The sequence below is a fragment of the Varanus komodoensis genome, unplaced genomic scaffold (assembly GCF_004798865.1).
Source record: "Varanus komodoensis strain SLA01 unplaced genomic scaffold, ASM479886v1 scaffold1, whole genome shotgun sequence".
NCBI lineage: Eukaryota > Metazoa > Chordata > Lepidosauria > Squamata > Varanidae > Varanus > Varanus komodoensis.
In genome coordinates, this window is record NW_025335268.1 from 48,754,837 (window position 1) to 48,779,283 (window position 24,447).

At 38.3% G+C, this 24,447-nt stretch overlaps 1 protein-coding gene across 10 annotated transcripts in view; it reads right to left on the bottom strand.

Annotated features, from left to right (window-relative positions):
- LAMA2 (laminin subunit alpha 2) overlaps window positions 1-24,447 on the bottom strand; it is a 475,192-nt gene that overhangs the window by 425,738 nt on the left and 25,007 nt on the right. The window lies entirely within an intron of this gene.

A 24,447-nucleotide genomic window follows, 5' to 3' on the forward strand; every position in this document is an offset into this window, starting at 1 on the left:
ACTGGCTCATGACAAGCTATTTTCCAATGTTCATCGTTTAAATGGAAACATTATTAGTCACTTAACCACAGAATCTTTCAAATGTCACAACCTTTTCTCTTGTACTGTTGTTTTTAATTTAAAAACCAACATGACCAATGAGAGTTCAGCACTTTAAACTTAATCATGAAATTATATTAAAAAAAACTCACACACCTTGAAAACAATGATTCTCAAAGCATACCCCAAATGGATGGAAATGAACAAAAAAAAAATCTATGGTGTGAAATTAGTGCATTATATACAGTTTATTATACTAAACTTGTTTAATTTGCATGCAACATCTTGATACTCTGCTTGCCTATCAATGAAATATTAATCTTCATGTGATTTTCTGAAGTAACTAATTGCAAACTTGGCTTGCACCCGGCGCTTCAGCTACTCAGAGTAATAACATTTCATGCACACATAATTTAAAAAGCCATCTGAAAGAAGTCTTGGGGTGGTATGTAACAGAGAAAGAGAGGCCTGACAGAGTGGGGAAAAGAGAGGTATGGCATCTGTGGTTCCACTCACCACTGGTTTTGGCCCAACTTACCACTGACAATTTCTGCAAGAACTTGGCTCTGGAGAGGAAAATGGTTTCCCAGTGTAGCACTTGTCAACAATACAGTTCCAATTTCTTTGAATGGAGTTACCTTTAGCTCACTGTACTAAGGATTTATTGGACTAGTCTATACCCAAAGAGATGTTGGCAGCTAAAGTTTCCTGCCACCACCATTACAACATCAGCAATGTTAGAGAAATGCAATGGCCTGCAAGCTGCTTGCACTTGTGACTACATGTCAACATAGTGAAACAGATGCACTTGCTTCACAGTCCCAAAGCCCTTAGGAATAAATATAGTGCTAATGATTTTTTGGGAAACCAATAATTTTCCCAACAAAATTGCTGGAGAATTTTCTTCCACAGGAGATCATCTGTCAATACTCAACCCACTAATTTGTTGTCTACTGTTCTTGAGAAGCCCAGCCATTCTAGTGTGCTAGGAAGACAGACAGACAGACAGACAGACAGACAGACAGACAGACAGACAGACACTGGAAATGTGCCAGCATCTTCCTACCTTGCTGCAGTTGCTACTGCAGCAAGAAAACCTTTTAGGTGTCCCTTTAATTTACCTAGTCTAGAGCTCTGGTAGGAAACTTGGTCTAATCATATAGTTTCTGTACCCCAGAACAGGCTTTGCATCCCATTTTATAAAAGTCCCTGAAAGTAGCTCTCCAGGGGCATGGAGAAAGGTTTTAAGCAGCCTTCTTCCTGCTGTCTTAATATCCACTTTCAGGGAGCATTTGCTTTTTGCACAAGGGAATGCTTAAAAACATCGTCTCCTGCCTGCAGTCTGAAATGGTAACATTCATTCTGCTACTTCAGGATTCCACCACTTCACAGGATTCGATTTAGCAAGGGGGAAGGACCACCTTTAGAAAGACAAACACGCACGCCATGTATTCATGGAGCCCCAAGTACACACTGGCCTCTTTCAATCTCAGGCATGTTTTAGTATTCTCTGTTTAGCTGGTGGCTTTGTGAGTTTGTAACTGACCATTTTAAAGCTAGTTTTCATTTCCTCTTTCTTGGTGTCCACTGCCCAAGGTACTTTGTTCTTTCTTTGTGTGGTTAATAACTTAGCTTAAAAATCAAACTGCAAACACTTTTTTCAGTGTTGTTTTCTTGGCTTTTAATACTGGTCGCTTTTACCAGTGATCTCAGAATATAATCCCTGACAGAGCTTCCACATATATTGATAGAGCTGTGTAAATTGATTATGCCATGATTACATTGACAATAACCAATGTAATAGTTATTGTCAATGCATTTATTTCAAGTTCTTGACTGCATTTTGTCTCATTTAAACTTAAATCTCTTATATTCTTTGCTACAACTTTAGACCACCTAATAAACTAGGTTTTCAGGTGGTGTGCAGGTAAATTACTGCACCTGTTATTGCCAGAACTATGTAAGAACATCATCAGGTTCTTATGAAGGAATTGTTTGGTAAACTGGAAACATACCTGAAGGCAGTTAAACACAATTGTAACATACCTGATATTTAAAGTATTATGAAATGGATTAGTTTAAAATGTAAAAACTTTTGCATGGAGGGTTATAGTCCATGTATACACCGGAATATGTGCACCAGGCATAATCATAAGTATTTGCTCACAGTATATTAGATTCCTGTGGATCTCCCATTCAGACTGCTTCCCAATGTATGCATAACCAAGTATGGCTGCTGATTATCATAAGTACATTATTTATGCATTTCCAACCATATGAAATGGTTCCTGTTTAGAGCTGCTGTGAGCTAGGAATTAGCTGAAACTGCATATTATTAGATACAAGCATGTGTCCAATTTATTCACTACTTACTCCATGTAAATACAGGCTTTAACCTGACTTTTGGCACATTTAATTAAGTTTCAAGTATGTAAATACTTGCTAAGAATTAGGATTCAGTTCATATCCATTCATCCTTATCCATCCATATAAATGCATCACTTTTCAGTAGTTTCACTGGGATGTGGATTATGTCCTCATGACCGCCTTTCCTTTGGGAATTTAGTATTTTGATGTGCCTGTTTAAACTTGTGGTCTGCTGCTACTTCGGCATTTACAGATCTTTTCCTCTTCACAATCAAGACCCAAGAAATCAGGGATCACAGCTGTCCTATTCGGGTATTCTAAGTTAGGGGAGAGTAAACACTCAAGCATTCCCTCCACAAGCACTCTCCTCATGGAGATAACTTTGTGAAGAAGACTTTATTAATTTTCCATTGGGGTAAGAAAATAGGGAGTGTCCGTGGATAGAAGAGGGTCTTTCCTTCACAAAGTCCCTGTCCAAGTGTAAGCAGTGCTGAAGGCCATGACTTGAGGTGTTAGGCCATGATACCTTCTCTTCTTGTGTGTTTACCCTTCTAAGTACCTGCAAAGGGCCATTTTGAATGTGAAAGTATCACAGCACCAAATGGATCTATTTGACTATGAGGTGCTAAGATGCCAACACATTCAAGAACCATTTATTGTTGCTGCAAAATGCACCACCCCTTCCCTCTTTGGCTCCACTCCAGAATAAATATTTAGTACTGGAGTGACTTAACAACTTAAATCTATTTATTTTGGCTCAATTTAGGTAGTCGCTAAGCTGCAAGTTTGTTTTTTTAAATTGCTTTGACCTGGATAAAAATGAGTGTCTGGAAATAATTCCATGTGGATTTTGGAAGAGTTGAAAGGAAGCTTCCATAAGTTACTCAACCAAAGAAAAAGCAGTACAATGTGAAGGCAGAATTTGCAGCTCATCAATAAACCCAGATTTACCAACTTTTCAAGCACTGTTAATTTAACCCGACACTGCCTCACTGCATTAACATGCTCTTGCAATGCTGAAGCAACATTCTTGATCTAATTATCCAGGCTGACTTTCAGGCACATATGGGGGCTTTTACTGTCCCTGCATTGTTATTTCTGGTCCTGACTGGGCCATGATTCTGAACTTAGTCACAGTTCATAACAAAAGATAAGAAAAAATCTAAAAAATATATCCTTGTGAGGCTTATTAAGCCAAATTCTCCTGGAGTAAAACATAATCTAGCTACTGACAGAATGCATGATTAAAACTCATTTCCTAATATTAATTTTATGTTTCTATTTCTCTTCCATAAATAAAGGATGTCATTGTGCTCTGAAGTATCAGCCTAATGGAAAAGCATATAACATTAGCAGTGAGTTAATTTTCAGATGTCAGATCAACTTAAGGAATATTAATGCATGCTAAGCCCAGGATGGACACAGTCTTCCCACCCATTTGCTTCCTGCTTTAAATTGTGGTACAGGCAGCAGTTTTTCCCTTTCACACTGGAACATGCATGGCAAGTTGACAGCACCCCTTCAGGCAATTTTCCTCATGATTGGAAAGCTCTATGTAGGGTAGCCATGGTGCAGTTAACATTTTCTAATAATCAATATAATACATTATAGTGTAATGTGCATACATATGCTCACACACGTATGTATGAATGTCTTTGGAGATGTGTGTGTGTGTGTTTGGAGGACACAGTTAAAACATAGACCTGTGTCACTTAAAACATGGATCTGTTTCTACAACGTAAGGGTATTTGCCACTTGCTCAGAATGCTTCTATTACCATTCAGTTCTGTGGAGAATATTATGATTCTATACACTGTATTGTAGCACAACAATACACAGAGCATTCCTGGAATTCTTCCATTGTATCACATATCAAGGACAGCTGTAGCTAGCTGCACATGTAGATGCAACAGTGTATACAGCAAAGGAACAGTGGACAAATAATGCAAAAAATGTCAAAATCATAAGATGGCTGGTTTACAAAATTGAACTACCAGGAATATTTGCACAACACTGTGATATGCCTTTGACTGCAAACCACCCAGACAGCTTTTATTAGTGGGCTGTATGTAAATGCAATAAATGATATATGAATGATGGTGCAGTGACATAAATAAGTTGTTTCAGGGCTATGTAGAAAAAATAGCACAAGACATAAAGTTTCAATCACATAATTTAACATAAATAGCATAAATAAATGAATTTGGACTCATAGTCACACATCCAGAGATTTGCAGATCACTTCTTCATAGTTTAAGACATGCTTGGAAGTACATCTAGTTGATTTTATAGAATTCAAATTTCAATTGATTGAAAAATTAATCTGCAGTTTAATGAATTCAATCAATGATATAATTAAATTTCAATGCACTGATACCTGCAATCATACATATGCTGAAAGAACTGTGAGACAGCTACCAGATTAATAATTTGTTGAATTATTATTAAAATAGACTCCACTAATGTAACAGACTGGAACCCCAAAAAGCTAGGCCTGGGTCTCTAGCTCTTTAAGTAGCTTGCTTTGCTTGGCATTAAAGTCTAGTTGCTTGCAATAGTACAATAGAGATTTAGTGAGCATTGCTCTGACCATGAGAGTCTGCTTTCATGAAACTAGGGAGTTTTCCTTTCCTGACGTTGAGATGGCACAAGGACCATGCACTCTGCCCTTGAACGTTCCTCATCAGCCAGTACTTTTTTGAGCAAGCAGCAGCAATGGGCCTATGCTTTGATGTTCAGGCAGAGAAGAAACATTGGCCATCCAGTCGGGAATCCTCCTCGTTAGCTCACTCTACTTCATTATCCTTTAGCACCTTAGCAACATTACTTTTACTATTTAAAAAGCAGTCACATGTATAGTTTTGCTCTCATAAAAGCTAATGTAACCTTTACTTGGGGACAGTAGTTTGCTATGATCTGTAAATATGCATATACAGACAAAAATCAACAATGTTAAAAGATACCATTGGAATTAAGTATAGTTATCATCCATCAGTTGGTTGTTAGTCTATTCATATCAAAAGACTGAAATGCCTATCAAAATGAGTGCCTTATTTATTTTATCTTTTATTTTAGTTAGCAATTGACAGTTTCATTGCTTCTAAACTGGTTATCTTGAAACAGTATATAGCACTTCTCTTTCATTCAGTTTAGAATTATACAATTCTTAATTAGTAACGCATTCTGTGACTATTTTGTGTTTTGTACTGATTATGCTGTAATTCTTCTGTTACTGCCTTTGAACTTCCAGAGATTAGGTCATGGCTATGCAGTTTGAGAATATATAAACATGTTTCAAGTTGTGTATTATTCAAGTGAAAAATATGATACATTCCATTCACATTCTCTAGGAATGCCTATCTCCTGCTACATGAAATTATTCCTTTCTCTTAAACAAAACACTGAGTTTCTCAGACAGGAATCTATTTAAATGACTACCTTTTAATAATTTTCTTTCATAGTTCAAACCCTCTATCTATGAAGCTATTGTTTTGTATCAGAAAATTGCTAATTGTATACTTTTATTAGCCATTTATACTACCAAGGAAATGTGAGAATATCCGGAACTGAGAAGACAAGGTTTTACCATTGTTTCTAAATGTGCTGTATTATAAATCTTACTCACTATAAATTTAGAAAGTGCTATTTTAAGGATGCACCTATGGGTTGGACAAACATTTATTTATTTACATGCAATCACTTCACCTTAGCATCAATCTGATTTAGGAGACAGAACTTTGTTTTTCTAGAATGGAGAGCACACTATGTCATCTAACAAGCACATCCTAAACATAGAGATGTAAATCATGCGGATTTCAACAGAGCTTAAAGCTAATCTATACATCAGAAAAATCACTTTCTTAGATTTCAGTCCAATGATTCCTTAGATGTCTAGGTTCACAGGGCTTTCAGTTACTGCAAATCTCCTACTTTGCTTGCTTTACCCCCAGAGGCCTTCTTGCTGTGGTGGCAGAAACTTTCCAAGCCATGCCTCTCTGCCATTATCAATTTAAAAAATAAAAAAGTTTGTCATGGTTGTTTTCAGGGGGCTGATCAAGGAGGCCTTGAACTCATCAGATCCAAATTATTCTCAGCATACCCCACCAAGCAGGTGGGGATTATACCAAGCTTGGAATTGATATAATAAATCCCCCTGCACTGAAGGCATGGAGGCAACATTGCACAAAAGACAAAACCGACAGATGCTTCCCCTTCTGCTCTGCTGATACAAGTGGACAAGGGACTAAAAGCAGTGGCTGCTCTCAGCACCTTCAATACTAAAATAATGATTTTGCCTCATTTAGTGCATGCATGGCTTTACTCACGAAGGATATTTAAAGTGTACAAACTAATATGCATTTTAGCCCAATGAGCAGGGGGAAAATGATTCTCAAAGCAATCCTTTGTAGGCCTACTCAAAAATAATTTCTTAGTTTACTGTGGGGAACTCTGTTGGACTTACTTGAATGTAAATGCAGGCTGGCTAGCAGTGATAGGACCATCATCTGCATGTCTATTCACTCTGCAGAATATACAGTTATCCTGAGTGGAAACAGGTTCTAATTAAGGCCAGATCATACAATGTTGCCCCTGCTAGACAATGCCAGAGAACATATTCTGATAAATGCTACTCAATCTGTAAAAATTCTGTTGACACATTCTGGGGATTTCACAGAGAGCTCAGTGGGTTTAATTATTGGTAGACCTTTCTGAGGTTTCATTGCAGAAACCTACTTTAGACAGTCTTTTTCTTTGACTTGTGCTTTAATGTTGTTCACAATAAGTACTGATCAGTGTCAGAAGCAAACTGATTAAAACCTATTGTCCTAACCACAGAGTAAACAGAATTCAGTTTGGCAGCCTGTAAGTTCACAAGAGAACTTTTTTTTTTTTTTGCTAATAAAGACAACCATGAACAAAATACTTAATGTAACACAAAATTAAGTGTTAATTCATGCGGAAGCTTTATGGTTAACTTTAAAGAAAAATGAGCAAAACTCTAAATATGGTATTGACATTTCTATTCCATTGCGTATAACATACAAGAAATATAATGGTAAAATGTATTTATTAACATCTGTACTTTCTTCAGTATTGTCACCTTTATTTACATGAGCCAGGCATGGCATTTATCTTTTTCTACCCATCAAACAACAGACACAACTGGGAAGAGATTTTTTATTTATTTTCCATGTACTCTAAGCAAAAGTCAAAAGGAGTAATAAAAGGTGAGCATCCATTCCCTTATCTTTTGTGAACAAGCCACTCTTGAACTTCTCCTTGAAGTTATCAGTGAGCACTGCTTTAATATATTGGTAAAGTTGTTCCATGCTTTATAGCCTTGTGTCATTTACCTTATTTAAGTATTTGCCTGTATCTTGAGCAGAGGTATGTATTTTTTAGTTTCTATACATGTTCAATGAAACAATGCAAATAGAAAAGCAGGCAATCAAACATAAAACAAAGCATACCAGCCACAGCAGTGTTAGTTCATTTTTTTCCTACAGGCAATATAATATTTAACATGCAGTGACCAAGACAGAAATCAGTAGAGATTTAGGATTTTTTGTTTGCTTGTTTTCAGGAGCAAAAGGGAGTAAAGTAGTGAATAAAATCTCCTTTTTATGGTTCTTCTACATGTGGTAGAAACCCCTGAAAAAATACAGCCAAAAATAGAATGAAAAGACTAAAAATCAAAAATAGAAGGAAGCTAAAAAGCTAATGCTAACCCCTTCTTTCCTTGTAAAATGAGCTTCTCTGGGATTCTATAAACTTTCAGACTGTAACACCTACTGAAAACAAGCCAGTAACCTCAGGTGGAAGCTTAGGGAAAATCTTCTACAGAAGTAAGTGTCCTACCAACCCTCAGTAGATATGGGGAGCAGGGACAGAGATTTCCCTTATGGAAGGTGATACAACTGTTAGCAAATGCAATCTGCAAACGTAAGAAGAGTCAAGGATCAAACCAATGACCCATCTATTCAGCACTGAGTTCATACAGTGGCCAACCAGCTGCAGTAAGACGTGAATGCTTGCCCATCCTGCCCAAGCTACCAGTGAACCTGGACACATAGCCTCTGATTCTGGACTAGTAGCTATTGATAGCTATTGATAGCCTTATCTTCCATGGATTTACCCAACCCCATCCAAATTGGTGGCCATCACAACATCTTGTAGAAAGGAATTCCACAATTTAAAGTCTCAGATAGTGAAAGAAGAAATAAAGTTACTGTACACTCAGAACAGTTTTCTTTTTCTGTTTGTTGTATTAGCATCTGTAATGAATTACAGTTCCATGTAAAATAAATTATGTAGGCTTAATCACATGAAGCTGATTGGTGGGAGATTCAGGAGAAAGAACAGAGAGTACTTCTTCACAGAATCCATAGTTAACATGTGCAGAGGGAAGTGTACAGACTCAGTATACCCACACAAACTTTCATTAATACAGGGCAAACTTGAGAATATTGACTCTGATGACTCTATCAATAGGAGTGAATAAAGCTATTACTATATGGACAAATATCAGGGAACATTTTATGCATGCTTCAGACCAGTATGAATATTTCCCTTGCTCTTCCATCAAAGTTGGAAGCATTTCACAGAACAACGAAAAAAATCAAATCTAATTCTCTCAATTCCTACCTTTTTCTCAAAACGATTCTTCTCTAGAATTTAGTAAACCAGACCCACTAACAGAATGTTGTTTCTTCCAGGAATTCACCATCTCACCATGAGTTCCTAGGTAAATGCCATTTACTTAGGAAACTGACCTTATGGACAGAATAGAGCAGGACAAAATGCTTTGTACCCACACCCTTTTACTTATGAATACATCAGCTCATCATGTTTTAAAGTTTGCTACCAATAGTAAATATTCATTTTAAAGTTAATGAGAACTAAAATGTCATGCCAAAAGCAATCCTGTCCCTCAATAATTCAGGATTAGGCTACTGCTTTCCTCTGAACATCGGCTAATTTTGTAATATGTTTTTAAGCACAACTTCAGGTAGACTAGTTAGGTCATAATTACTTACCACAACTTAAAAGAAACATATCTATATGGAACGCACCTTTGCATTGACTCCAAAGAAGAATTGTCTCATGTTGTCTATGGTTTCTTTTCCTTTTCTACATATATTATCAGTTTAAATGTTTGCAGGCCTGATCATCAATAATTCACCAATATCAAATGAAATCTTTTCCAGACTGATGCCTGTACATTTGGTAAGTATTGTCCAGGTAATTAAGGAAAATGTTGAATTCCATTGAGCACAGGGCAAATCCCTGCTAAATTCTGGTCAATGTATTTCCAAGATGACATTGATCTATAAATAGTTACAATCTGCAAGTGGTCGGTTAATATAAAAAAGTGAAAAATAATAATTTTTTTGCATGAACTGCATACCATACCAACAGAAAGACATTTTTGCTGAATATCTGACAGCTCCTTGAATGTCTCTTTCCTCCCACAGTGGGAATACTGTGTTGAATTTAAAAATTGACCGAGCTTATATTCGAAAAGCAAGGAGTGACACTGTAATTCTTGTAAAACAAATTACCTTTAAGTCAAACCTAGACTTCAAGTATTGATAATATTTTCTGTGAAATTCAAACAAAAATGCAAGATAAATTTTGATTTGATGTCATGTCTCTATCCTTGGATGAAGGATTCTCTATTTAAATCCACTTAGCAACAGTCGGGACACATTCACACACTTAACTTTCCTTGTGCTCCTCCTCTTCCCACCTGTTTGTTCTACTGAAAGTTCAGAAACAGTTCTACTGAAAGTTTTAATATGGGGATGCAAGGACTCAGTCTGTAATCTCTTCTCGTTGTCAGACAGCAAATATTCATGACTGCAGGTATAGGCAACCCCCATAGCCTGTGACCTTCAGCCATTCTCAGGGCAGCCCACCGGAGCTAGGGGAACCCCACTCGCTTTCCTCGCTGGTGGCTGCAGCACCAGTGCAGCTGCCTCAAAGTGCCTGAGACTGCAGCTTCCGTGCCACTCATGGTGATGGGCAAGCAGTGAAGCTGATCAGGGTACTTTATTAAAAAGGAGACTTTGGCCTCCTCCAATGAGCCTAAGGAGTAAGAGAGGATGGGGGAACTACATCCCACAGGCAGGTTTTCCCAGCTTAGGGATAACTGAGCAACAGAAACAACACAGGTAATTGGCCTGGCAAGCAGCAGACTTTCTGGTTGCACAAGATTCTTCTTTGGGGAACAACATGCAATAGTTGTTTTACTTTCTTAAATACACAGTTTCTGATTTCACAGGAAATCAGAACAGATGCTGTGTCTCAGTTTAGATTATACTATTGTTTGGAGGATCAAGAACAAGTCACAAATTCGTGCACTATGTCTCCCCTTTTCGTACCATTTACACTCAACACTTTCAATCCACAACTAATCATCACATTGAAATCAAACATTGTAGCTAGAACCTGCCATCCAAACTACAATCAGAAACCTTGGTTTCAACTGATTTTCTGATTCCTTCTTGGAGAAAAAGCACTCACCACCATTTTGAATTTCATAGTAAACTATAGTCAGTGCTGAATAGATCACAGAGAAGGAAACTGCAGACAAGAGTAAGAAAGCATACAAGTTCAGAACTCATGGTGTAAGTCTAGGTTAATTGGGTCTAAACATGTAAAAACATGGATGTTACTGTGACTGCTAAAAGCAGGTTGCCACTGTGAATGTACCTATAAAACCTAAGGCACTGAGCATTTCTCAGAGGAATGTTCCTAATTATTCCTGGAGCCCTTTATTCTTTGTTGGGACTATTCCTAATTATTTAGTATACTGTGAAAAACTTTAACTCAGGAAGGAAGGAAGGAAGGAAGGGGGAAGGGAGGGGGTGAGAAACTCTAGTAATACAATAGCAATGGACCCAAGGAAGGGTTCAGTGCCCAGTTCAGATGCTGATGGTGATTCCTAGCATACAACATCTAAAGTAATTATATAAGATACAAACAAATTGAGCAAGAGTTCATGCAAGACTCAAGTTGATTTGAGTTCATGGGACAATAATGAATTCAAGACCAATGCTTAAAACTATGACCAGAGTGCCAGATGAGAAAATGGGTCAGGTTCCTGGAAGCCACACACAAAAACATGGCCAAGATGTAGGACTCAGTCAGGAACTGGATAAGGCTGAGAGACATTTGTCACTATGGTCAGCAGTGTATCAGTCTATTACATAAACAACAACTCTTACAATTAGGTATAGTGGTCAGATTTTGTGCCACTACAAGCATTTGGCATTTCAGATGACCCCTGGACAGAATCTAAAGCTGATCAAGGAAAATATACAGGGAAATGCTTTCCCTGTTAAGCATGCACAAGGACTATCAAGAAACCAGCCTTTTTTGCAGCTGATCTTTTTATAGTCACAATTAGCTAGTCAGGCTGAAACTTTTTCAGCACAGTTATCTAAGTAGTCTGACACCAAGCAGCTGAGTTTCAAGCAAGCCTGAACACGATTAAATGAAGTCTTGGACTGCTGCCCATAGCACTGCAGTTGATGGCTGAAACATGGACCTTGAGAAGGTCCTAATGAATTCAAATATGTTAAATCTGAGTAAGAAAATGAAAAATCCCCGTACTTTTCACCATAGCTGAAGCCAACATATTCAGTGGTAACATGTTATCCAGCAAGTACACATGCCCAAGATGAATATAAATGTTGAAAAATCTTATTTCATGAAATAAATAGGCAGTCAAGATTGTTTTGTCCAGAGTATCTACCACTTCCATTTTTTTACCCAGGATCATAAAGACCATACACATATATTTATGTGCACTAAAAGTGTGAAAGTTCAATATTACTCATAAATCATCTTGAATACAAGAATGGTTAGAGCTACAAATTCAAAGAAATTATGAATATGGAAACAAATATTGCATGCTTGTGGTTTGGGGTAAGTGTCCCATTAAAAGCATTTGCTTCAAAAGGAAGGAAGGAAGGAAGAAGCTATCCAATTGTACTACCAACACCAAGGACAGCTGAAAGCAGTTTGAATGGGAGAGTTACAAGAATACTTTGTATTTTATACAATTACAAACTGGTTAACCTACTGTAGATTAGCCAGGCTTTCATCTAAAAAGCAAATCCCTACGGAAAATAATCATTGAGGGAAAAATAATCATTTTTTTCCTAGGTAAGTGTCGAGCACATGCAATGCCAGTCTCTAGTGAAATGAAAATGATCTGAATAGTGCTGCATATTTGTACTTTAGAATGGCTCATGAAGTAGCAAATCTTTGTAAAGTAATGTGGTTCATGAAGTGTTGGACAGCCAGTGGCAAAGCAGAGAAAACAATTCAGAGCCCTTGAAAATACGCTGAAATTGAAGTGTACTAATTCCTATAGTTACCAAACATAGTGTGGCTACTGAAGATGTCTGGAAGATTCTGTGTACACCATCTCTGCTATTTTCTGAGCTTTGGTGAACTCCTGCTAAGATAAGTGACAACAGTAGCTGAAAAGCTATTCCTGACTGCTGGTAAAGCTATCATATTAATACATATCCATGCAAGCCAAACGCATAATATCATTCCTTTCCCTTCCTCTTCTTTAGAATTCCCAGCTAAGACACAACATTTCACCACTGTCATTCCAAACACTGAATTCTTCTAAGGCCAATGAGATAAATGCAGACACCTTTCTTTGGGAATTCAAATAGAGTAATTGTTGCTATCCATTTTGACATCTTTTTCACAAAGATGTTTAGCAGTATTGTGAATCATTGAGATTTTTCATTTCCATGGTGAGAAATTGGCATGAAAAAGAACAAACAGGGACATCCAAAAAAGGTACTTGCTTACTATGACTATTCCCCATGTCATGATGAATGTTCATCTTATTTAGAGAATAAGAGATGTTGCTCTGTTTTGTGAATATAAGCTTTAGACAGATGACTGTAATGCAAAAGCTTTTGTCATGAATAACACTTCAGTGATTCCTTGTGATAGATGCATTTTGATGTGGATTTTTCAGAAAAATGCCTACTGCCTTAAATTTGAAGGGAATGGTCTGATTTTGCAAGCAAAACCAAAAAGATTTATATTAAATTTACATGCTGTGTAAATAGTAATGGGTTTTCATATAACCAATTGAAGAATTCTATTAAGGACAAAAGTCAACATACTGTATTTAGGCAGCAGGCCTACACTCATTAACTTGGGCATAAGCTGCACTGGATTGCGCTTGCCTCTGAGCAGACATGAATAGGCATGCATTCTTAGTGATTTAGTCAAACAAATTTAAGACCTTGTTTGGACATTATTTGTATTAGAAATATAAATTGCATGTGCTAGATTTTAAGAAGATAATGAAGGCAATTAACAACTGTCTTTAACACTTTGGTTAACAATTTTAACATTATGTGTTACGTATGTGTTTCCTGGAGACAGTAGCCTGAAAAATTACTTATTGCAACAAATAAAATTGGACTAGTATTTTATCTATTTTTTTCTAATGACGCATTCTAAATATGGTTTTACCCCACAAAAAATAGCTGTGGAAGTATTTTTGTTCTATAAGGCGATCTACATCATAAAGTGGTACCTCAGCTCACGAACGCCTTGGTTCACAAACAAATCAGGTCATGAACAAACATTTTGGAAAAATTTTGACCTGGGTCGCGAACACCATTTTGGGTGGCGACCAAGATCGCAGCCATCTTCCCCCCCGCCCCACAGTGGGGAGATGGCCATGATCACAGTTCCGTTTGTGCAGGGAAGGCGTGCGTGATCAGAGGCGCGCTGCTGCAGGAAAGATGGGAGCAGCAAAGCAGAGCCACAGGAGAGATAGCTGAGATTCCACCTGTCTTTCCTGCAGGAGTGCACCTCTGATCAGGCATGCCTTCCCTGCACGAATGGAACTGCAATTGCGGCCATCTCCCACCCCACCCCTGAGTGGAGAGATGGCCGCGATTGTGCTGGGGGCGGCGAGGGAGATGGCCGAGATCACGCCCATCTCTTCCTCCCCCAGTGCGCCCACCACCATGCCCATCTCTCCCCCCCCACCCCCCAGTGTGTCGGGATGATGGGTGCATGCCAGGATGATGGACGCCTGCAGAGATGACAGGCGCCTGCAGGGATGACAGGCACGATCTCGGTCGTGCTGGGAGGGGCGGGGAGATGGCTGTGCTTGTGCTGGGGGGGGGGGAGATGGCCGCAATCTTTGTTGTTGTCACTTTTTCTTATTTAAAAAATGGTTACAGAACAGATTAGCCTTATTTACACTGAACGTTATGGGGAAATTTAACTTGGCTCACGACCAATTTGGGGTATGACCAGAATCCTGGAACGGATTAAGTTTGTGAGCCAAGGTACCACTGTAGTGTCATATTTCGACACTGCATTTGTCACAGATGCACACTTTCATTTGCCACCTTGAGTAGGTTTACCCTCAAAGATAGCGTAAAATAATTTAAAATATATAAATTATTAATTGATGTCCAATAAATGTCATGCAGAGCTGTCCTGTAATTTTTATGTTTCTTCAGGTTTTCTATGGATTTGAGCTAGATTCAATGAATTGGAATTCCTTTCCAGTTTATCTCTCTCCCAACAAGCCAAAGAAATAATGAATAGCTGCTTGCTGGATAATTTCTCTGACTTGTTAAGTAAAGACAAATCAGAGTTATGCCATATTAAACATAGAACAAAGGAAAAGTTTACAGTTTGTTTTGCTCTCTGCTTACAGCACAAACAATAAGGCAGTGCTTACAAACACACTATAAACAGTCAAGCGGCCTTCTGAAGTAGCCCGGGCTCATCATGATGTGCAAATTTCCCATTTCTTTGGTCAATGTATAAGGCAACTTGCACATAAGACAAGGTCAATATTTTGGGCAGTTTTTCTGGAGTACAAGATGACCCCCAATTTTTGCTTTGCTATTTTGGGTCTGGAGGTATCTTATACACCAATATATACAGTACATACACCAACTTCTATTTTACCACAAACTGAAGTGTAGGGAACAAGGAAGACCATACTAAGGTCTGAATCCAGTCTTGCTTTTCCATGAACTGAAGAATGCCGTCTGTTAATGAAAAGAGTCCATAATGGGTTCTTCCTGCCAGAAGGGAGGAGAGGCATTTTTAGCAAATTTTCCACTTCCCACTGTAATTCCCTATGCAAGCTGCAGCACAGTTTTGGGAGCACCAGAGATTTCAAGGCAAAAAGGAATCAGTAAAAATCATTTCTCACATTTCAGTATCAGAAGCAGTTTGCATGCAGTTGCTGGGGAATTGGGCAGGAAGGTGCTGCTGTACTCATGTGCTTGTAGGATCCTGTGGGCGGCTGTTTTGCCACTGTGTGAACAGAAAACTAGGACAGATGGATCCTTGGTCTGATCTAGCAGGCACTTCTTACGTTCTTAGCCTTGTTTCCCCTATCGGGAGCATCCTGTGACTGGAGTTCAGGACCTAAGCCAATAGAAGTTTTCACCCTATGCAAAATGTAGCCAGCATTTGTTAAATCTGCACCCTGGTAGGCTCGGGTTGTAGGTATCAACAAGACCACGACCTGGGACTGGGGAAACCAGAAGTGACAATATTGGGCTTGATCAACAACACTTAAATCTACACAAAGCAATTTAAGCATTTCTTACCAATCCTCCCCTTTGGATAGCGTTGACTTGATATTAATGCTATTTTTACAAGGCATGCTCCAATTCAAGCAGAAAAAGTCATGACATTTACGTATGCAAGAAGGTCATAGTGAAACAAACACAAAGGTCTTTTCAAGCCACTTAAAAGACTTTGAAGCTATCATGTGCAAAGCAATAGCAAGAACTACTTTAAAAAAAAAATCTGTTGATCCCTTCAAACATTTTTCTGTTTATTATTGGAATAAAAAGTTTTCAGCAGTGGCCCTGTACTCACTGTTTTCTATTCTATCCCAAGCATTCTTATTTTTTGAACTTGTGTGCAGTTCTTTAACTTTGAAGATAAAGCTCTTATCTCCACCTGGGTAAGATTTAAAGGGCAAGGTGGCTTTATGTGAAAAATGTCAACAGTAATTTCTCTTCAAGAGAAGACATACACTATAAAGGAACTAGTAACACCTTTGTCAGGAGAGGTGCCATTTTTTATAAACTGTTTTTTGAAAAGCATGGAGTAGCAGCAATTACAGCCAATAATGCACTGAATGTTGCATCTGAACTAACACTGACATTAAATGCCAACAGGTCACTAAAATATAGTGGACTTTTTCACTTCTCTTCATATTTGAATAGTTGTAAGTACTGACCTGCTGTGAAACAGCAGTTAAAGTGTATTTCTCTGCAGGTAACCTTCGCTGCACTGAAATACGACTGATACACTCCAGCTCTAATACATGCCAGAAATACTTAAATGGTATGAGGGCTCATAAAGTACTCACTGAAATAATACACTGGAGTAGGAACAGCAGAATACAGGAAACAAAATAAACCCCAAACTGGGTTGTACATTGTTTGATCGACAAGCTGTAAAATTGGGGGCCCTTTAAACATATACCCAGCCACGCAATGCCCACTTTTCCATAAGCAGCCCCTGCAGCTGGAAGACTGCTCCTCCTCCTTTCCTACCAAACAGATGATTGGTGGGTTTTCAGTCTTTTATGCACATGGCCCCTGGCTGCTCCATGCACACAGTATGGGAACGGAGCAATTGCTTGATGGGTTCTCTGATGGGTTCAGCTCCTTTGAATAGCAGAGCCCAAGCATCCAAAACCTTGTCATGCTGAATACAATTCGAAATATGGCTATTTTATATTACTTTATATGAAAACACAATAATTTTGTATTCATGTTATGGTTTCATACTTTTATTAATTGCTTTGAAGAAATCTATTTTGTCAGGTTTAAATGAAGACTGCATTTTTCTGGTCTTTTGTTCCACTACTCAGTAGACCAACAATGGCAGAAATAAGCTTAGAAAGCCGCATACTCAGCAAGCGTACAGTGGGCCAGATCAATAATTCATTTTCTAAAGTCTTCAAAAATGGCCAGCATTGTTCCTTTAGGTCAGGGAAGCAAAATTTGCTACCAAATGTTTATGTTTGGTGACTCACCAGAGCTTCAACAGACCTGTGTTTGCAGTGCTCCCTAGACTGCAAAAATAAAGAGAGTAACAAACCTGATAATTCAAATCAACAATCTGGTAGGCTACATTTGACTTGGAGGGCAACGAATCATGCAGGTCTGCTTATGTTTGTGTGAACATGAAAGAGTTCTTCTTATGAAATCAGGTGTAAAGTAAGTTTTCTTTGTGGATTTTACAAAAGCATTAGCAAATGTTTTGCTCTTGCTTTGTATCATGTGGTATTATTGAAATCCACAGTGTTCAGCTTTAAACAACAGGGGGCACCACCTGAGCAAGCGGAATAGCACATTTACCTACAGCAGATCCTAGATCTAAAAGCCTTTCCTATGTAAACAAGTTCAGATAAAATTATGTCTTAATAAGTCAGTACTGGAAGGTCTATAAGCTTAAATGCTGTTGTCTCACCCATCCCCTTCCCCTCATATATCTGCTTGCTGATGATATCCATAAGCACCACTTCAGTACTTTCAAAACACACATTGAAACATGATGCTTTATTCTATTCTTTCACTGGGCTACTTGACTTAGCATTATACTGTTCCTGTGTTGTATGGATCAGTGGTATTAGGAACATCTATGCTTCCAGCTAACGTTTTGAAGGAAGAAAGCACCACCTCCTCAAGAGGGCTGTTTTTCATGTCTGATACTATTGAAGCTAAAGACCTTCCTTTTTGGCTTACTGTTCTAGCAAGAAAGAACAAGACAATCTCAGAGGAAAATGTGTACTTTTTCTGCGTTCATTCAAGTTCAGTTAAGGCAGTAAAGTTTGTTCCAAATAAAACAAAGCCATCCTGTTGGAATGGTGGGTATGAACCACACCTACTCTCAAAAGATACCCAAGGCTGCAGCTGCTGCTGCTTCATTTCAAAACAAGGTTCGAACAGACGGGCTGCATAACTACAAAGATATCATAATGCTGCTGCCAAAAGAATGAAACCAGTTATACTCATCTAGTTTACATGAACTATTTGGCACTCAGAACATGACACATGTACTGCTGCAAGAATGGAAGTCATCAGAAGTGTGGGGTGAAAACTCCCATCAACCCTAGCCCAACAGCCCTAGCCAATACGGTCATCCTTCATTGCACCCGAGGGAAGCAAGCTAGCAGATGCAAGAAAGAGTGCATGGCACACAGCTTTGTTCTCCAACATCTTTCCACTGTTTCCCCCACTTCAAGCATCTGCTGCCTGCCTAATGGCAGGACCAAAGTGTAATCATCCCAGAAGGTGGAACATTTTCATACTTTTTGAGGTTTGCCAACAGTCTAAGAAGTCAGGCCAAAAGTAAGTCACAGTTAGGGTTTTTTTGTTTTTTTTATTTGCACATTTTTTATTAAGATTTTAAACTAAAAACTAAAAAAATCAATCATCGATTACATCGGACGTACTGGGTCAGCCCCCTATAATGTATCTTTTTAACATTCTATAATCATATTCAAATCGATTTGTAAAAATTTAAAGACAACTTTAAATCTGAGCCAAGTCCTGTTTCTCCAGCCAATCATAAAAAAGGTCCCAAGTTTGACAGGACAGTTAGGTTTTGATAAGGGTCCACCAGCCCTTTGCTGATTAGAGCAGCCATGTATCATCATCAGCAGCAGCAGCATCCATTTCATAATGTTATCTGAATATAGTTTCTAGGTGCCTTCATGTACAACTAGGGAATTTTTGCATAATAAACATACAATTGTTGTACTTGAGCATTTTGTGACTGATCAACTTCAGCCTCTCCTGAACAACAAAACTTTCACTTTCATACTCAAAGTATTTATTGTTTACTTGTTCTTCTTTGCTCATTTAGACAAAATGTGGCCCTCCCTTTTCACTTTTACCTTTTCAACACTTTTGCCTTTTTATAGAGCAGCGAAAATGAAGTATTATTGATTGAAAATGAAAGGAAATGTGTTTTCCTATCACTTAATTGCATTATTTTGCTATAGTACAGTGCCATCTAAAGTTATGGAGTGGAAAAACAGGAAAGGGAACACTCTTTGTGTAAAGCCTGGATCTCAATTCCATGAGGCAACCAAAAGTACATAGATTAACAGTTTCTTGCAGAAAAAATCCTTACTTACTCAGTCTTGATTCTATCCTGGCTATACAACAGAAACAGCTTTAATGTCTTATTGATTCTGATGGACCTATCAGTGGCATTTAGTATTATTGACAGTTATATTTTGTTACATTGCCTAGAACTTCTAGCAAAACTTTCAGAGAATGATCTGCTCTTAGTTCTCTTGTCCAACAGGAATGGGAGGATAACTACTAGAAAAACTGTGTTTGGCATCTACCTGTTGCATTAGGGATCTTAGGCTGCAATGTATGCAGCAAAATTTTGTGTCATGTGTGTTGAATGCTGCAAGTCTCTTTATAAGGAGTTGCCTAATTCAACTAATTTCTGAAGGTGCTAAGTCTCTTTTAAACATGGCAATGTCCTATAGCTGATTCTTTTTTTGTAAAAGGCTATTACAGATAAATTTGATACTGAAAAAGTATTTAATGTTCACTGATGAACATGTTCTTTTAAATTATTTACCTGCTTCATGGGAATTAGCAAATTGTACCTTTGAAAGTCAAAAGACAGAATAAAATTGGAAGAATCTTTCTCCTACAGTTCAATGCACTGAAGACCTTATAATGCTTTCAATATATGTACAAGTGACATATAGATGTCAATTTCTTATTTTTTGGGTACTTGAGCCACTTTTGTTGAAGTCTGATATGTAATTTCTAGAAAGTGTATGTACTGTATACACCCTATACAACCATATAAAAATACAAGTATTAAAATACTTAAAACAGACACATTTAAAACTTTTTGAAACTCTTTGGGTGTCCACAGGCACTATGTTTGGGACCCCCTTGCAGGACCACTAGAAGTGCCAGTGCCCATGTGCATTGAGATTCTCGTGAGCGCTGCATTGGTGGACTAAGTTATCTTCCTGGAAATTGTCACAAAAACTACTCCTGGGCTTGGTATTTTCAAATCCAAGTTTATAAGTGGGAATTTATCAATATTTACTGTTCAAAAGTATTTCAAATTGGTGTACCAATAAGTCATCAAATTAGCAATTTTAAAAAGCAACAGGGGAACTTCAGCAAAGATGATCATGAAAAGCAGCAACATAAGAAGGGAGTCTTTCTCCTCTAATGGGTCATTCCACAGTGTTGGTGCTGTGATGGAAAAGGTCTTGCTTTCTCTCCACATGGAAACAAGGACTCACCTATAGATCACAATTACCAGGACTGCCACAATTGCCAGTTCACAGGAGTAGTAGCATTCCGTAGGATAGTCAGGATTTTAATTTATGTTTTATTCATTTTAAATATAGCATATGTCAAGGACTGCTGGACCTGACATCTCTCCTGTGACTGTATGAACTTTGGAACTACACTGAATTACTTTCAGATCCTGACTGTCACCCATGCTGGTCACAGGATCTTGGAAAAGAAGATAAGTTGTTCCAGAGGATCCTTAAGTAATAATGTTATAATATAGATTCTAGTCTTGGTTATTCTTTGGTTCTGACATTACCCTTTAGTTCTGACTGTTCTTTGGTCCTGACTTCTGGTTGTTCCTCAGTTCTACTTCCTAATTTGAGCATCTGTCCTCACTTGCTTTTTGGGTCTGACCAGTGATATAGTGGTAAATTTCCAAGTGGAAGTCCTCACCATGACAGTTGGCATAGCCACATTCCCAGGAGGAGTCCAAAAAATCCAGGCAAAATTCATTAATCCGTATCAGCAAACAAGCAGTTTTCATCTCCCTCTGAATAAGTTTTATGTATGACTTGACTACCAATACAAGACAAAGTCACTGGAACAATACATTACAGTTGTACCCCTCCTTTCTTACATAACGTGGCTTACATAGTTCTCCACTCCCCTTTTATCCTCACACAACAAACCTAACCAATGATGTAGGTTAGGCTGAGGGCAAATGACTGGCCCAAAGTCACTTGGTGAGCTTCTTGGACAAGTGGGGACTAGAAATGTACATTAAATAGGAAAATTCATCACTCTCACCAGCCACTACAAAGATCAGAACAAAGCTCACAGGAAAAAGGGGATTCTAAAGCGGCATCAGATGGCCTTATCAATGCTACCAAAAATGGTTTTGGTTTGCTGCATCCTTGCATGTCCTGGCTCCACCACTCTAATGACCATGGTTTTTGCTTCATGTCATTTCTATATTGGCTCCAGTGTTGTGATTTACCCTCACTTCTAACTACTGACTGGACCCAGAGTGCTTGGTTTCCATCTTGTTCCTTATCTCATACTGTGGCCACAGTCTAGCCTTGATCATGTATTTATTTATACTGTATCTCAAGCTGATCCCTGAATATGGTGAAAGCTAGAAGGTCAGTAAAGAAATAAATACAAAAGAGCTACTTAAGGAAGTCCAAGTTGAGCATCAGCTCTGCCACCTTCAGATTTAAAGAACATCTAAGTTCAGTCAACATGTTAGCCTACACTCAGTGATTCAGGATGCACTGAATGTGGGTTCTCATTGAATCATGAGTTGTTAACATGTTGTCTGGACCTAGCCATCCTAACAAAACATAATACAATAGAGAACCCATTGGTTGTTCTTGGATTATAAATTAGGGGTTATTGGTTACTGTTCATACAATATGATAACCAATGTTTCAACAGCTTTCCATGAGTCTGACCAATGAAAACCCAATTATTTTTGCACCACTAGAATTTAACAAGAGAAACAAAATATATTTTAAAATATATTTCTGCAACCTACATTGTTTGCCCTACATTTTTAACCAAATGAGAGGGAGAGAGGATGTGGGGAGCAGGGAAAAGAGAGAGGAGAGCAAGAGGGAGAGAGATGAAAATGTGCTTATTATTGTATACAAGCCTAGTCACAGGAATATTAATGTCAGGTGGACGAAAAAAGAAATGACAGTGTCATCCCTGAGGGAGCAACTGAAAGTGAATAGTTACTTGGAAGTCTGTCCTATTGAATCAAAGTATTTATACACCTAAGTAAAGCAGAAAAGCAATATTAACTATATTAACTTTACCAAGTAGCTATGAAAGCTGCATTTGCTTTTCACCTAAAAGTAAATCCTATGTCAATGCAAAAAGGAGAGGAAAAAATCTTGCACATCTTCTGCTGTTGTATGTAAAACTGCATTTAACAACAAATCACAGCACTGACAGGAACTAAAAGAGAACAGTAATGAATGCAGGTTGATTTTGGACACCCATTTATTTTATCTGGCACATCAGAAATACCACAGGAAATGATGCTCCAGATGAGGACGCATGGTGTGCAAAAGTTTGTAACACTATCGGATTTCAAATCTCATGATGCACTTGCTCTTGGTGGGACGTAAGCACAGTAACCAAATCCAGATGTGCATCTATCGCACTTGTACAATTATTTAATTTATACTTTTCTGAACACTTTGTATGAGCTAAAAATTTACAATTTGTTTATTGGGTGAAAAGAACAACATTCCCCTGGGAAGTGACTTAAGGTTAGTATCAGTCCCTGATTCATTTCCTTTCTCAGGGCTTAATGTTACTGCGAATGCAACAGAATAGGAATCTTTAATTAGAAGTTATAACCATGGGTCCAAGGAGAAGTAGAACTTTATCCCTGTGCAACAATACGTACCAGATTGGTGCTGGGTAAAGGATGGGAAGGAGAATTCCACCTATATTCAAACGCTCATGGAACTGCAAGGGGTTTTCTGAAAAGCTGGAGTACTTTGTATTCCTTAGCCAACTAGGTACTAAGAAAATCAATCCCTGGGCTGGATTTGAGTCTGCTATTCTGTGAACAACATGGTGACTTCTAGTCATGTCCAGGCTCAGCAGAGGATCCTATTCAACTACCTAGATGCTCGCACAAAAAGAACTAGGGAGGAGATTTTCTACAATTCCCCCTTTCCCTTGAAGCTCCTACTCCCATTTCCCTTGTTGTTCAGAAGCATGTAGGTGAGTGCATTTCATGGGAAACTGGTGAAAACTGCCTACCTGTGATCGCATCTGGGTAGTGGCATTCCACTTTTTGCAACACCAGATCAATCCAGTGTCACAGGCTACTCAAAAACAGAGGTAGCATCAAATGTGAAACTTGACTTGAATTTTTTTTTTTTTTGCAATGATTTGAGACTTGACTTAGATGTGAAAGTGAAGACTTGAGACTTGCCTTGAGACTTGGAATAAAGGAGTTGAACATACCACTAATAGTATATAAAAGGCAAAACCCAAAAAGGCAAATCTCAACAAACCCAGAACCAAATATATGGCAAACAAAATCTCAGTCATCTACAATCAAGCCTCCATATTGCATGCACCATACAAGAGACGGGTTCACTAACTGAAAGATATCTCCTAGAGGATGGGGAGCTAAATACTGGTGTTTAGAATCAGAGGGAGACTGGGGGGCAGAGCTAGCAAAAGAAGGCAATCAAACAAGTTTTGTTTACATCTCAGCAACTACTGACATCCTGCATTTGCCTAGCATCTCAATACCTGTTTCCCATCTCATGCACTTTGCAAAATGTCTTCCATTATGAAGGCTAAAATACTGTCATAAAGGAAGCCAAATGAAGGGCTACTAGCTGGCTATGAACATCCTCTGCTAGACCCATGGTTGGGATCTCAGGCACGTTTCGCTTTGTTTTGTTTTTCTTTTCAAAATGTAGAAAAGGCCTAAATAACCTTATGATGAAAGCGAGATATTGCTGAGTACCTCTTGGCAGGAAATTGAAACACACACACACACAGAACATGCACAACATAAATCAGTAGCTTTAATGTGGTACAACCTGAGAACATTCTGAACAATTTTGTTCTTTAGAGGCTTAAAACCAGATGTTCATAAGGTCCAGCTGACATCTTTCATTTTAGCCAACAAAACATGGGAGGGTTCCAGGAAACTGATTATTCAGGAAAGCAG